At 28.8% G+C, this 13622-nt stretch overlaps 1 protein-coding gene across 2 annotated transcripts in view; it reads right to left on the minus strand.

Moving 5' to 3' along the window:
• The window catches only part of LOC113369956 (lymphoid-specific helicase-like), a 945337-nt gene that overhangs the window by 848672 nt on the left and 83043 nt on the right, over positions 1-13622 (minus strand). The gene's annotated exons all lie outside the window — the stretch shown is intronic.

Consider the following 13622-nt stretch of genomic DNA (forward strand, 5'->3'; position numbering starts at 1 on the left):
AAATCCTTGTATCGATAGTACGTATATTTTATATTTATATATATATTTGTATTTCGATGTGTCGGTGTGTTCCGTGCAAGGATATTTATTTTTCACGCCGCCCGTAGAACCACCTGGACGTGTTTTATTGCTGCAGCAATTCCAACTGTAAAAATATACCTGGAAATACACACGAATACGTATTATGGTTTTTTTTGTATGTGACATAACTGCATTCCCGAGCGGTATGGAATATTAAAACATGTTTGTCGCCTTAGCGCATCGACGATATTGTATCACGAAAATTTCCAAACGAAAAGAAACAAGTAAACATTTTGCAGAAAATGGATAAATATGGAGACAAGGTTATTGTAACAATAGATCTTGTTTACACACATCGGTGAATGCATAATCCATAAACGGAAATTCTTAAGCATTTTAAGCGGAAAAACATTGTAAAATTGCTTTTGGGGTCGCTTGTAGATAAGCTGCTTGAACGGGTGGATCTGGATCAGAGGTCCAGGATTCAATCCCACTTCAAGCGGCTAGTTATCAAGCAATAGTGACATCAATTTTCACTTGGAAATATAGAGAGCAATAAATCAATAAAAAATCACTATTGCATCTATAAATATTCGCTTTATTGTAGAAAACGTAATAATATTGCCCATGCAGAATTAGGACAATTGTTTTGTTTGCCATATGTAGACTATAATTAAACAAAGTTTTAGGTCAAATCAGCACAACAAAAGAGCTTCATGTAATTAAAATTAACATGCATTCATTGACTGCTTGTAATTTTTTACTTTTTCGCTGGCGATATAATCTCATTTTTTGAACAGCTGTAATATCTGTCTTGCCTAAAAAATAGTTTCCATTTTAATAACTTCAAAGATTTATAGAAACTACGAATAATATAGAAATACGGCACAAATGTTTAATTTGTTTTATTATTATCAAGGTACAAGGTAAAATATTCTTCTGATTCAGGCATTTTTGTACAAAATTAAATCAAGATTTATACTACAAAGTAACTTTAAAATGTTTATCTATGCTGATTTCCTTGTCGATATCGATACGCATACAACGACAGACTCTATTCACATAAGCGACGACTAATCACAATCGACCCGTATAGAAATGATATCATCGAGAGCGAATGACGAATCATTGGCACTCGACTCTACCGTAACGCACTTCCGTTGAATTCGTACAGATGTACACCATAGTCGCCCCTAAAGAACTTTTACTTCAAAAGTTATTTTTGCTATTTTAATAAATATAGATAGTAATATGTTTACATGTGAAAATAGCCCCACCCAGAATTGCTGCGTCAAATTTTACATTACTAGAAACAAAAAACCATATTTTAGCTTTCTCAAAAACTAAATCCTTCCCCAATTAATGTTCTTTGTTAGGAACAAGGTTAGTTTAATTTCTGATTGCCATAAAAATGTTTATGATTTGCACAAATTTATTTTAGGACAAATGTTCAAAATAAGAAATGGTAAATGAAAATTTGCTTTAAAACATGCTATATCCACAAAAGTCTCAGTAGTGAAAACTTTTGTATTGCAATTACAAGCTTTCAGGTTACATTCCCGTGAGCGAAACCTTAATATCAAGTTCTAGTGATTTTACATTTGAAAGTGAAGATCTGAATTATGATTTCAAGTAAAAGAGTCTCTTGGGTCATTGCTGCAATAATATCATATTGGTTTTAGCAAAAAAAACTTTCAGTAAAGATCCGTTCACAAATAACCATTTGATTATCTTCTAATAATGATAAGTTATAGGAATTACATCACTGAACTTCCAAGATCATAAAGATTAAGTCTGATTGCTGTTTGAAAATATAAAAACAAAAAGAGAAGAATATAAAATTTTAACCAAAAAAATGCAATTGTTAATTGTTACTTGCCGTATATTTAGATTTATTTGCTACAAAATCGTTAGTGACTATTGAGCAGCACTACTTCAGACATCTTTCCAGTTTTAATGTTTTCAATACAAATTAAATATTTTCAAAAAACAACTGAACTGAATTAACTATAATTAAATTATATTATAATAAAGTATTAAAATGTAGGGGAAATAAAGACAAAATCTCATATATAAGAATGGAAAAGAGCATATTCAGAATAGTCATAAAATCATTAAATAAATAAATATAATTAAACAATTTTCCCTTGTGTCTAAATATATTATAATTTATGTGAAATATTTTCTATCAGTAATTTCGGAAATTGAATGATTGGCTCCGCCTGACAAGTCCGCGCAAAAATCAGATAATAGAAAAAATATATTAAAGATGCTTAACTGAATCTTTATTAATGCAATACATAAAATTAAATCTGATGCATCAAAAATGAAATAACGACGTTTTTATTATACAATCTCTTAATGGTTAGCTTTATAGGATTAGATTTTATAATAAACCTCGGATATGCAACGACATTAAACATAATGCGGAATGAAAAATAGAATAATAATATTTCTCTAAAGTACAAAAAACTTGCTATATAAATGCTTACCATAAACATCAAAGTTACATATGTGATAAATTATTTTTTGGTTACATAAATCATATATATATATATATATATATATATATATATATATATATATATATATATATATATATATATATATATCGATCATATATAGATATAGCAATCGAAGAATTTTCTCAGATCTTTTGTCAGCATATTAAATCATTGTATCAAATTTTAGTAAATACTGAAGATAGAACACATATTTCAAAAATTTGGCTGAAAGCTTCCTTAGCACGCGATTTTTAACTTCCAAAAACTTCTATTTAGTGTTTGCTGCTCGTAAATTAATTTTTACAGCCTAGGAACATTTAGGGCCTTGATATAAATAGGGAATATCATAATTTCAGCGCGTCATGGCGTTTATATATAAGATTGACACGAATCTGTCAAAAGGCTGAATTATTATATTAACCCTTCATTAAAAAAACTTTCGGATTTACGAGTTAAGTTTTTAGAAACTGAATGCCTGGTTCAGTTCAGTCAGAAGTGAGAGTTTGTTTTACAGATATGTTTCTTATATATATATATATATATATATATATATATATATATATGTAAGCATGAACATATTGCCAAGTGATACAAAATCTAGTAATTGAATTTTGTCTGTCTGACATAAACGCTCGAGTATATATATATATATATATATATATATATATATATACATATATATACATATATCTATGTATAAAAGTGTGTATGCAAAAGAGTGAAATATTTCCGATGTCGATGCACATGACTAAACTTTGATAATTCCATATTATGCTTCAATATCGCACAATGTGCGCCAGAGATATGCTATATTGAACGCTTCTCTTTTATATGGGCAATACGTTTCAATAGTAGACTAGATATCAAATACAAGATGTATTTGAATAATTCCTAAAATTCGTAGCACAAAAAATAAAAGCTCGATTTTGATGGCTATTATCAATTTATATAGAATATTGTTAATGAATCATACGTTTCAAATTTGATATAATTGCACAGAGGTGTAAGTGAATGAATCAATAATAAAAGAGAAGATATATTAATAAACCAATTATAAAAAGCACATATTTACAAAAGGTCTAACTGAATCTAAACTAATTTAATAATTATCAAGGCACATATTGTTTATTTATATTTGTCGTCATGTAATATGCAAAATATCCTATAGCAAATCGTTCTTGAAAAATGCTCTTCGTACTAAAAAATTTAGATCTTCAATGTACTTTAATGTTTTTCCAATTGTTTACATTTTTTAAATTGTCTATGGTGCTGAAGGAATTCTACTAAACTTTACCAATGTATGTTGAACCACAGCCTGTTCAATTAAATTGATGAGCTAGATTCTTAATGCGTGTGATTTTGAAATAAGTTTTTGTTCTAGTAAAAATTGTGTTAGTAGCCATGTCAAAATATTAAATTAAAATTTCTTTAATATATGGTTGAGAAATGACAACATTGCGAATCCTTACGTCCAATAAGTTATTAAAGACAAAAAATTAACCAATAATATTAAAAGGTACTAGTTAATTGCAGTACCTATCCATATTTATTTAAAAAAAAACAGGTAATAAAAGAATTTAAATACTTAAATACATAACCAAAGCTATGGATTGAATATCACGTTGATGGATTGTACAACTCAGTAGTTGTGTACCCATTCGATATATAATTCACAATATTTTATTGATAATTATATAATTTTAACTATTTACTTATAAAAAAATTTCTTATAAATAATGATTAAGTTATTTCCATTCTTATCAGGAGAGTTGAAGGCTTAAATCCAGTGGCGCTTTTCTTTTCAAACTTCTTTGAAAATATTTTTTTATAATATATTTTTTATAAAGTTGGAAATAGTAAATAAATAAATAAACATATTAATTGCTGAATGGCTCACTGCGTCGAGGCCAGTCAATAAAAAAAAAGAAAAAAAAATAACACAATTCGACCTTTCGATCACTGACGAAGAAAAATAATAATATATGAACAATAGTGCAATTGATATATTACCAAAAACTACAAAATTTCATTTATATTGGTCCAATAAACAGTAGCATATTTATTAGCCCCGACCACTGGTCTTCCGTTGGCCTACTTGCCCAGTACGGCCAGTTGTGTTTATAGCAAAAAATTTCATAAAACAATAAATTCGGTGAATAATATAAAATAATTTGTAAAATTATTCCAAAATTTTATGCAGGTTTAATTGTTATAAATTAAAGTAATCTAACAATCAAAAATTGATAAGTATAAAAGAATTATAAAATGATTGCGATATGAAACTTTAATCGCTAAATAAATACAACTCCAAAGTTCAGTAGCGCTTTTTAAGAATATGGTGATATAAACTTTTCAGTAAACAGAACTGTATAAAAACCTCTTGTTTTTAAGTAAACATTGCATTTCGAATGATACTCCTTGAAGTTCTGAAAGAGTCGGTAATCCATGTTGACAGAAAACACTAAGCCCTTGTAACAGTAGCATGAAACATAGTTTTCAATATAAGTTCATCATCGTGGTATAGAACTCGTTGAATATTTCACACAGACTTCTCGTCTTTCGACTTCGAATGACTGAGTGACTGACTGACTGATGAGTGACTGCACAACTTTATGTAAATGCGAACTCATCTCTCTTCCGGGGCCCGCTCCGGTGACTTGGACCGGAGTTCCCGGAGCCGCGCTGTAAAATATCTATTTAACTCTTCATAAAGTTATAGAACGCACCGTATGTCATACGAATTCAAATATTATTAAGTCTCGAGTTTGAATTAGCGAAGTTAATTATAATAATTGCAGATACGCGTGCAAGGGCTGGCTCATGACACTTGGTTTGATAACGTATGCATATATTCAGATTTGTATATAAATGTTGCGAGAAAGTTTTGAATGAGTTAATAACCAACATTATTTTAGGCTCACTCATTAAATTAATTAATTAAATTCAAACTGATTTCTTAATTAAATTATAACAATTTGTTGAAATATTTACCATATGTTGATTAGTTAGATGTAACTGCTATACAAAAACTAATACTTTAATTAATTAAGTCATTTTTATTATTTTTTCATTGTTAGATTTATATAAAATGCAAACACTCTAGAGACGTAAAATAAAATCTTAATGTTTTTAAACAAATTTCACACAAAATCAAATAATTTGATTGATATTAACAAATTCTAATATTAAATTTATATTACTGCTTCCTCACTAGTACTTAAGAGAAAACAAGTAAATAATAAAAGTATCAAGAATAGGTAGGTTAATTTGTATACGGTTTTTGTAAGTTACAAGTATTTTTATTTATACATTTATACCCCGTACGCCGAATGCTTTCGGGGTAAATCAAACAATCCCTGGTCAAATCTTGATCAATTATTTAAGATAAAACACGAGTTATTGATTAACAAGTTAAAATCCCATAAATATATTTCATGCTAAATAAATGTGATGCAAGTACTACACACATTATTTTTGTTTACAATTACTTGCAAACAAAAATCAAAACTATACAATAACTAGCTGTAAGTGGAATTCTGTCTTGAGGCAGTTATGGCATCGTGCCTTAAGGCAAATTGCTGGAACTTCCCGTACCGTAACGAAATGTTCGAGGAATACTGAATGTTTTCAAATAGATTATTATAAATATTGTAATATTGTCTAATATTTATAAGAATTATATAAACTGAATTGCAGAGTTGAAATTATTTATAAAGTATATTAGAACTATAGTCAGAATTAAAAATAAAATCTGAAATATTTTCGATATACAAAAAATTAAAAAAAAAAAAAAGTTGGAACAAAATTTTTTATTTCAAAATCAATTATTTTGTTAAGACAAGCAGAAAGTTCTTTGAATCATTTAAATCGGACGCTTAGTTCTCTCAAAAACTGCCATTTTTTACATATTTAGCTCCGTTTCTTTAAAATGGCTGGGCCTGCCTTTGCCAAAAACTAATAAACACTTCTTCCAATCATTACTAATTGAATGTTTTTAGATGATTCAAATCGGATACTCCGTTCTCTCAAAAATTCGATTTCTTTTTTCTGCACTCTTTGCTCCGTATCTCCGAAACGACTGGACCTGCCTTTGCCAAAAACTAATCAGCTCTTTTCCCTATCAATAGGAATCGAATGTTTTTTGAACCATTCAAATCGGTTGATCCGTGCGCCCTAAAACGTGACTGGAAATTTGTATCCATACATACATACACACACACACACACACACATCCATTTTTTCTGAGGTATGCCAAAACGTTCAGAAACCTTCAAAACGTGGAGAAATGTAAAAAATTTCAATTCCGATTTTCGGCCCATTACAATAACTTACCCTACGGGAAGTTAAAAAAAAAAACAAAATATTCACTTCATATGGTTTTTACTACCTAATTTTGGGTTTACTTAAATGATTGAATAGTTAACTATAAACCGTATTTTCAGTTTAATTGTGATGATAAACCACTTTAAAAACGTGAAATAAAAAATATTTAATGAAACTTGATAAATTTAGCAGGAATACTATACAAGTAACGTACAAACTTGACAGTAAAATTATATCTAAAAATAAATTTTGAAGATATTTTACTGCTTTTCTCAAGAAAACACAAGTATATAATGAGTATGCTGATTTGGTACATAAATGAAAACATAAAACATTTTTTTTATTTGCTCATAATGTCCATTTAAAATACCGTAAAACGTTGCAAAAATCACAAAAATAAATTGTAGTTCTAAAATGTTATCTTTCGGTTTATACAGATTTTAAAATTAGGTTCAAGGCGCCTTTTTACTCTCAAAACTACAATATGTTATTTTATAGCCAACTGAAGAATAAACAATATGCAATGCAAAATTATATATAAGTGACTTTTTACGTGTTATATGCTTTTAACATCTGAACACTTAATCTGAAACTTAACTTCTTAGAATTACAAGTTATATATTTCTCTTCCGCTATCTTAATTTTTAGTGATCAAATATTCGAACATAAAGTCAAATATTGTACCGCGCCTTAATACAGATTATTAGCAAACAAGCCGAACTTTCCAGATTAATTTAATAAAGTTAACTTTATTATATCTATAAATATAGCAGATATGATTACTCCTGCAAACACATTAACAGAACAAAAGTTACGCCAATATTTACATTGGAAAACACTTCATAGAAATATGAAAAGATTTTTTACTTATATTTGTGAGTTATTTGCAATACTTATATATATATAAACTATATTAGAAATATACATGATATGAGTAACACAATTACTCACAATTATAACTAAAAAAATAATCCGTATACCGAATAAAAATTACCAATTTTAAATAATATATTTCATAGAGAGCATATATATATATATAAATTTATATATAATTGACCATTACAGGAAAAATGCGACAACTCTAAATGCAATTCCACATAATCCGCTTAGTAAACGTTAGGGATTCTATATTGTGTTATATTTATTTTATTTCATAATCCTAATTCATATAAAATGCATATGATTTAAAATGTTGCATCTGCTGTAAAAACCCTTGATAAATTTATAAAAACCAGTAATTGTAACAGGACTTGATTTATTGAAATTTACCAAAATAATGGAGCGTATTTACCAAAATAAAAATTTTTTGTAACAATATATATTATAGCATTTGAAATTAAAATTCAAGTTGAAAGAAATAAAACATAATATTACGTGCTTTAACTTTTTTTAGGAAGTTTGATCTCGCCAGAAAATCAGAACAGCTAACTTTCTTTTGTCGACGTTTCGAATTATTCTGAATCGTTTGGCACCGAAATTGGAAGTGGTATATGGGTGGGTGTATATGAGTAAAACAAAATCTGGCTTTTCGTAGACATTTTGTCAAAAATGATCATCAGATTTCAAAATTTTGTATCCATATTATGTTACTTGATAAAGACTACAAACGAATTAGCATTTTTCATTATTAATCTTCATAATTAGCAGAAACGTTGAATTTTTCGTTCAAGATTTTTGAAAAATGATATAACTAGTAGTGGTTGACATCGTGCCTTAAGATGAATTGCTCGAACTTCCCGTACAGAGTTAAAATTTTGAAAATATGATTTATTTCCGATATTAAAAATCAATGTTTTTTGGAAACTAATTTTTTTTGTTCCCAAAAACAATCTTTGCGCCAAAATAAGCAGAAAGCTTTCTGAGTCATTCAAATTGGATGTGTATTTTTTGCACATTTAGCTCCGTATCTCCGAAACGGCTAGACCTGCCTCTGCCAAAAACTAAGCAGTACGTCTACCCATCATTACGAATTGAATGTTTTTTAGATCATTCATATCGGATGCTCCGTTCTCTCGAAAACTCAATTATTGTTTTCTGCACTCTTTGCTCCGTAACTTCAAAACTGCTGGATTGACTCTTGCCAAAAACTGATTGGCACATCTCCCTATCAATAGGAATCGAATGTTTTTCGAAACATTCAAATCGGTTGATCTGTGCGCCCGACAACGTGTACAAAGATTGTATCCATACATACATACACAGACACACAGTCATACACACACACATACATTTTTTATACGGTATGCCAAAATGTTCAGAAACCTTCAAAACGAGAAGATATGCAAAAAAGTTTAATTCAGTTTACATTTAGAATTTTGAATTAGTTTACATTTAGAACGACATTGTGCGTTTATTAAATTTATTTGACAGGTTGGTCTCGTCAAATTGGAATGATGTATTGTTGATTAGATAGAATACACATTCAGATACTGATGAAGTTTTTAGTTCTCTCAGTTTTAATGATCTATCATTTTGCTAATTAAATCGTCTGAAAGATTTAAATATTTTTAAATAGAAGGAATTATCATAACGCACAATTAACCCTAGAACGGCATTTTGCTTAACCAGTGATTTTTATCCGTTTTTTGTCATTGTATATTTGGTGATATCATCAAATGTTATTTCAGAAAATATAAATTCTCTAGTCTAAGAGGCGTGCAGATTCTAGGGTTAGCAAGTAATAACATAAGAAAAAAAAACAATTGGAACAATACAAATATTATAGTATCCTAAATTTATATTTAACTTCCCGTAGGGCAAGTTATAGTAATCGCAAAAAAATCGAAAATGAAAATTTTTATATATCTTTACGTTTCAAAGGTTTCTGAACATTTTGGCATACCTTAGAAAAAATGGATGTATGTGTGTGTGTGTGTGTGTGTGTGTGTATGTATGTATGTATGTATGTATGTATGTATGTATGTATGTATGTGCGTGTGTGTATGTATGTGCGGATACAAATTTTCGTCGACGATTTCGGGAACACGGATCAACCGATTTGAATAATTCAAAAAACATTCGATTCGTATTGATAAGGAGACGTGCTGATTAGTTTTTGGCGAAGGCAGGTCTAGCCGTTCCGAAGATACGGGGCAAAATGTGCCGAAAACGGTAACTCAGTTTTGAAGAGAACGGAGCGTCCGATTTGAATAATTCAAAAAACATTTCACTTGTATTGACAAGGTGAAGAATCGATAAAATTTTCATGAAGGTAGGTCTAGCGGTTTCGGAGATATGGAGGAAAAAGTAAAAAAATGAGCCATTTGGCGGTCAAAAATGATCATTAGACATATGCACATCAAATTATCAGATATTTTATAGAGATTTTAACAATAAGTATACATTTTGTTAACATTTCTATGGGTTCCGTACCAATGCTTATGCGTTAGACAGCGACGCGGCGCTTACGCGCTTTATATTTTGTCCCTATGCAGTTAAAGCAGTACGATTGCTTTCAAAAAAATTTCAGATCTTCTACAATATGTCAAAATACAGAAAAAAAAAAATTTTTTCAAAAAAAAAAATGTTTTTTTAAAAAAAAATTTTTTTTTTCAAAGAAAAGTTATTTTTTGTCCAATTTATAGTTTCTCAAAAATCTTATTCTTTCAAAGTAATTTTTTTTCAAAAATGTTAATTGTTTTAAAAAAATAATAATTTTTGGTACGGGAAGTTCCAGCAATTTGCCTTAAGGCACGATGCCTTAATTGCCTTAAGACAGAATTCCACTTACAGCTAGTTATTTAATAAATCTCTATATATATTTATTATATAAATTTTTCCTCATGATCTCCATTTTCGCATGTTTATAATTCAAATTACTAGACCGGTTGGTCTCGTCATGTTAAAATGATGAATAACGGACACGCCCGTTGCTCCGACAGGATACAATTCTATTTCCTGACTAAGTTTTTTACTTCGCTAAGCTTTCGCCCTCAACTCAGTGTTATAATGTCTAAACGATTTTAGTTTTCCGTGACTCTGTGCAAATAAAGGTTGGAAACTCAATTAAATGCTGCGGAACATGTTTGCGCTAAGGTTCTTGTGAATAACAATGTTTAAACAAGTTATACGAGAATACTTTGGTTGCAGGTGAAAACGAGGGATAAAACTCAGAGTTGATATAAAAATGGGGAAAATAGACGCAAGTAATTAGTACAAAAGGTTGTTTGTTTGTGTTTCTAATTGATTTTTGCTCACACTCAAGATTTTTGCAATGTATGAATAACCATTATAAGAGCAGTCTTCTGCTGCTTTAACAAATAAACCTAGTTAAATTTCTAACATTAATTTACTTTAATATTAAATATTGTCTCTTTTCAAATGCGTTTACATAAAATAGCAAATATCAAATTAAATGTAGTAAATTTTATAATTTATGTTAAACTTTATAGACATTATAAAAACATAATAGATGTCCTAACCAACTAGCAAATCAAGTTTACCTGGAAGGCCAGCCGACCAGACTCAAAAAATATCTCGAACCCTAATATAGTATTAATAACTATAATGCTTTATTTTTTTTATTAATTAATTAATTAATTTTATTATATTTTATTGTTTGTTCCCCTTTTGTTTTTCAGTTTTTTTATTATTTTGCTAAAGGTATCTACTAATTTGTATTCAACTTTATTTTACCATATACTTGCCAGCATTCTCTGCTTAATAATGTAATTATTTTTTATACAGATTGCAAAATAAAATTTAATATAAAAAATGTAAAACTTACTCTTTTTCATCATAAATTACCGCCAATTGCAAGAATTTCTCACCTGAAACAAGAAAAACATTTGTTGTTAAAAAGACTTGCAATAAATATAATTTTATGTTTAGACTTTTTGTAAAAACTAAAAGTAGTAACCACAAGAACTTTAACAGTAATAAAACAATATATTAAAATCAACGTATATTAAATTATATTATACGTGCTTTAAATATATCATATTGCATTATACAAAATTTGAATTCATTCAATAAAAGATAACATAATTTTTTTTCATACATTTCAAATATTTTAACATGACACAAATAAATACGAATTCAAACTAAATTGGTGGTGCATGGCATCGTGCGTTAAATCAAATTGCTGGAACTTCCAGTATCTAAAATTAATTTTTTTAACAACCGTTTCCACACTCGGACGATTGTGACAGACATAAAAAGTTAGTTAAGTTACATTTTTTATCAGTTTAATCTTCACACGAAGAGAACAAGAAATTCATGTCACAAACGTACCCAAAAAATTTGCCACAACCGTACCCAACGCACACTTTTGGAAATATATCATCGCTATGATTGAGCTAAATTATCTATACAAATCAAAAACTAATTGCTGGTAATTAACTATTAATAACTTACAGAAGAATACCAAACAAAGTGATCTATCTGTACACAAGTAAAAGTTATTAATAAAAAAATCGAACAAAGAAACTTCTTTTTTGGCTTTGGTTTTCAGATCATGTTAATGTAGGGCGCACACTCAATGCAATAGTGGAAACTTGTTCGAACAGGCATACTTTATCTTTCTTCCTTTAGACTCTATCTCAAAATCAGTACAATTTAGCTGTTATGACGACTGTCACTACCGTATCTTGACACAACCGTCTCCCCTACAAAAGATTATTAAGATAATTATTGAGTGAGATTTTTAACTTCCAATTAAGAAAATTATTTTTCAAAATATTGTAATAATTACTAAATATAAAAAAAAAATCACACAAGATTATCAATTTTAATCCATACCAAAAAAATCATTATAGTTTATGCAAGCGATAATTGTGAAATATAATTAAAATGTGAAATTAACATAAAACTTCATTCCATTTTCAATCAATTCCGAGGCGTGCGATGAAAATATTGAAATTAACATACCGGTGTCCGAATTACGAATTATCATACATCAAGTGACATCATTCGATTTAATTCTTCGCGATTTTTGACGTTATCAGGAACCTGCGCCTCAATCAGACGTCATTTGCAGGAAGTTGCGCCGCTTGGAAATATATTCACCATGCACAGCAGAAAATGATGGGATTTTTGAATTGTGTAAATATTTATGCGATTTACATAAACAGACATTATGCGTCTTCGTATCAAAAGATGTTTATACATTGAAATACTATCATATTTGCTTTGAAAAGATTTCTACTCATGTGAGGAATGTTTCCGGATGCAGGGGATAGATATATTCGAAACTAATGTATTGGTTTAAATATCAAGGCGATATTGTCTTCTCGATATTTTTATTATTATTTCAAGTTGGAATATCCTTTCGGAGCTTTCGGGTGTTGAAATACTAAAGCACTTCATAATGATTAGTAATCATAACCAATTATTACTGAAATATTTAGAAGTTTAAGATAAATAAATCGGTTTAAAAATTACAATTAGTAATAACAGTCGTTCTCGACAATATCATTTCTATACGGGTCGATTGTGACTAGTTGTCGCGTATGTGAATAGTCTGTCGTTGTATTCGTACCGGAGTCAACGTTGTATGCGTACCAATATCAACAAGGAAATCGGCATAGATAAATATTTTGAAGTTACATCTTAGTACAAATGTTGATTTGATGAAAAATGCCTGATTCAGAAGAATATTGTACCCTGTTCATTAAAAATAATAAAACAAAGTAAACATTTGTACTAAACGTAAGTTTATCGATTAGAAATTAATTCTATATTAATCGTAGTTTCTAGAGATCTTTGAAGTTAATAAAATGGAAAATATTTTTTAGGCAAGGTAGATATCATTGCTGTTCAAAAAATGAGATTATA

Source organism: Ctenocephalides felis, unplaced genomic scaffold, assembly GCF_003426905.1.
Source record: "Ctenocephalides felis isolate EL2017-DRISC unplaced genomic scaffold, ASM342690v1 CF-g0.4_SCAFFOLD_01492, whole genome shotgun sequence".
Taxonomy (NCBI): Eukaryota; Metazoa; Arthropoda; class Insecta; order Siphonaptera; family Pulicidae; genus Ctenocephalides; species Ctenocephalides felis.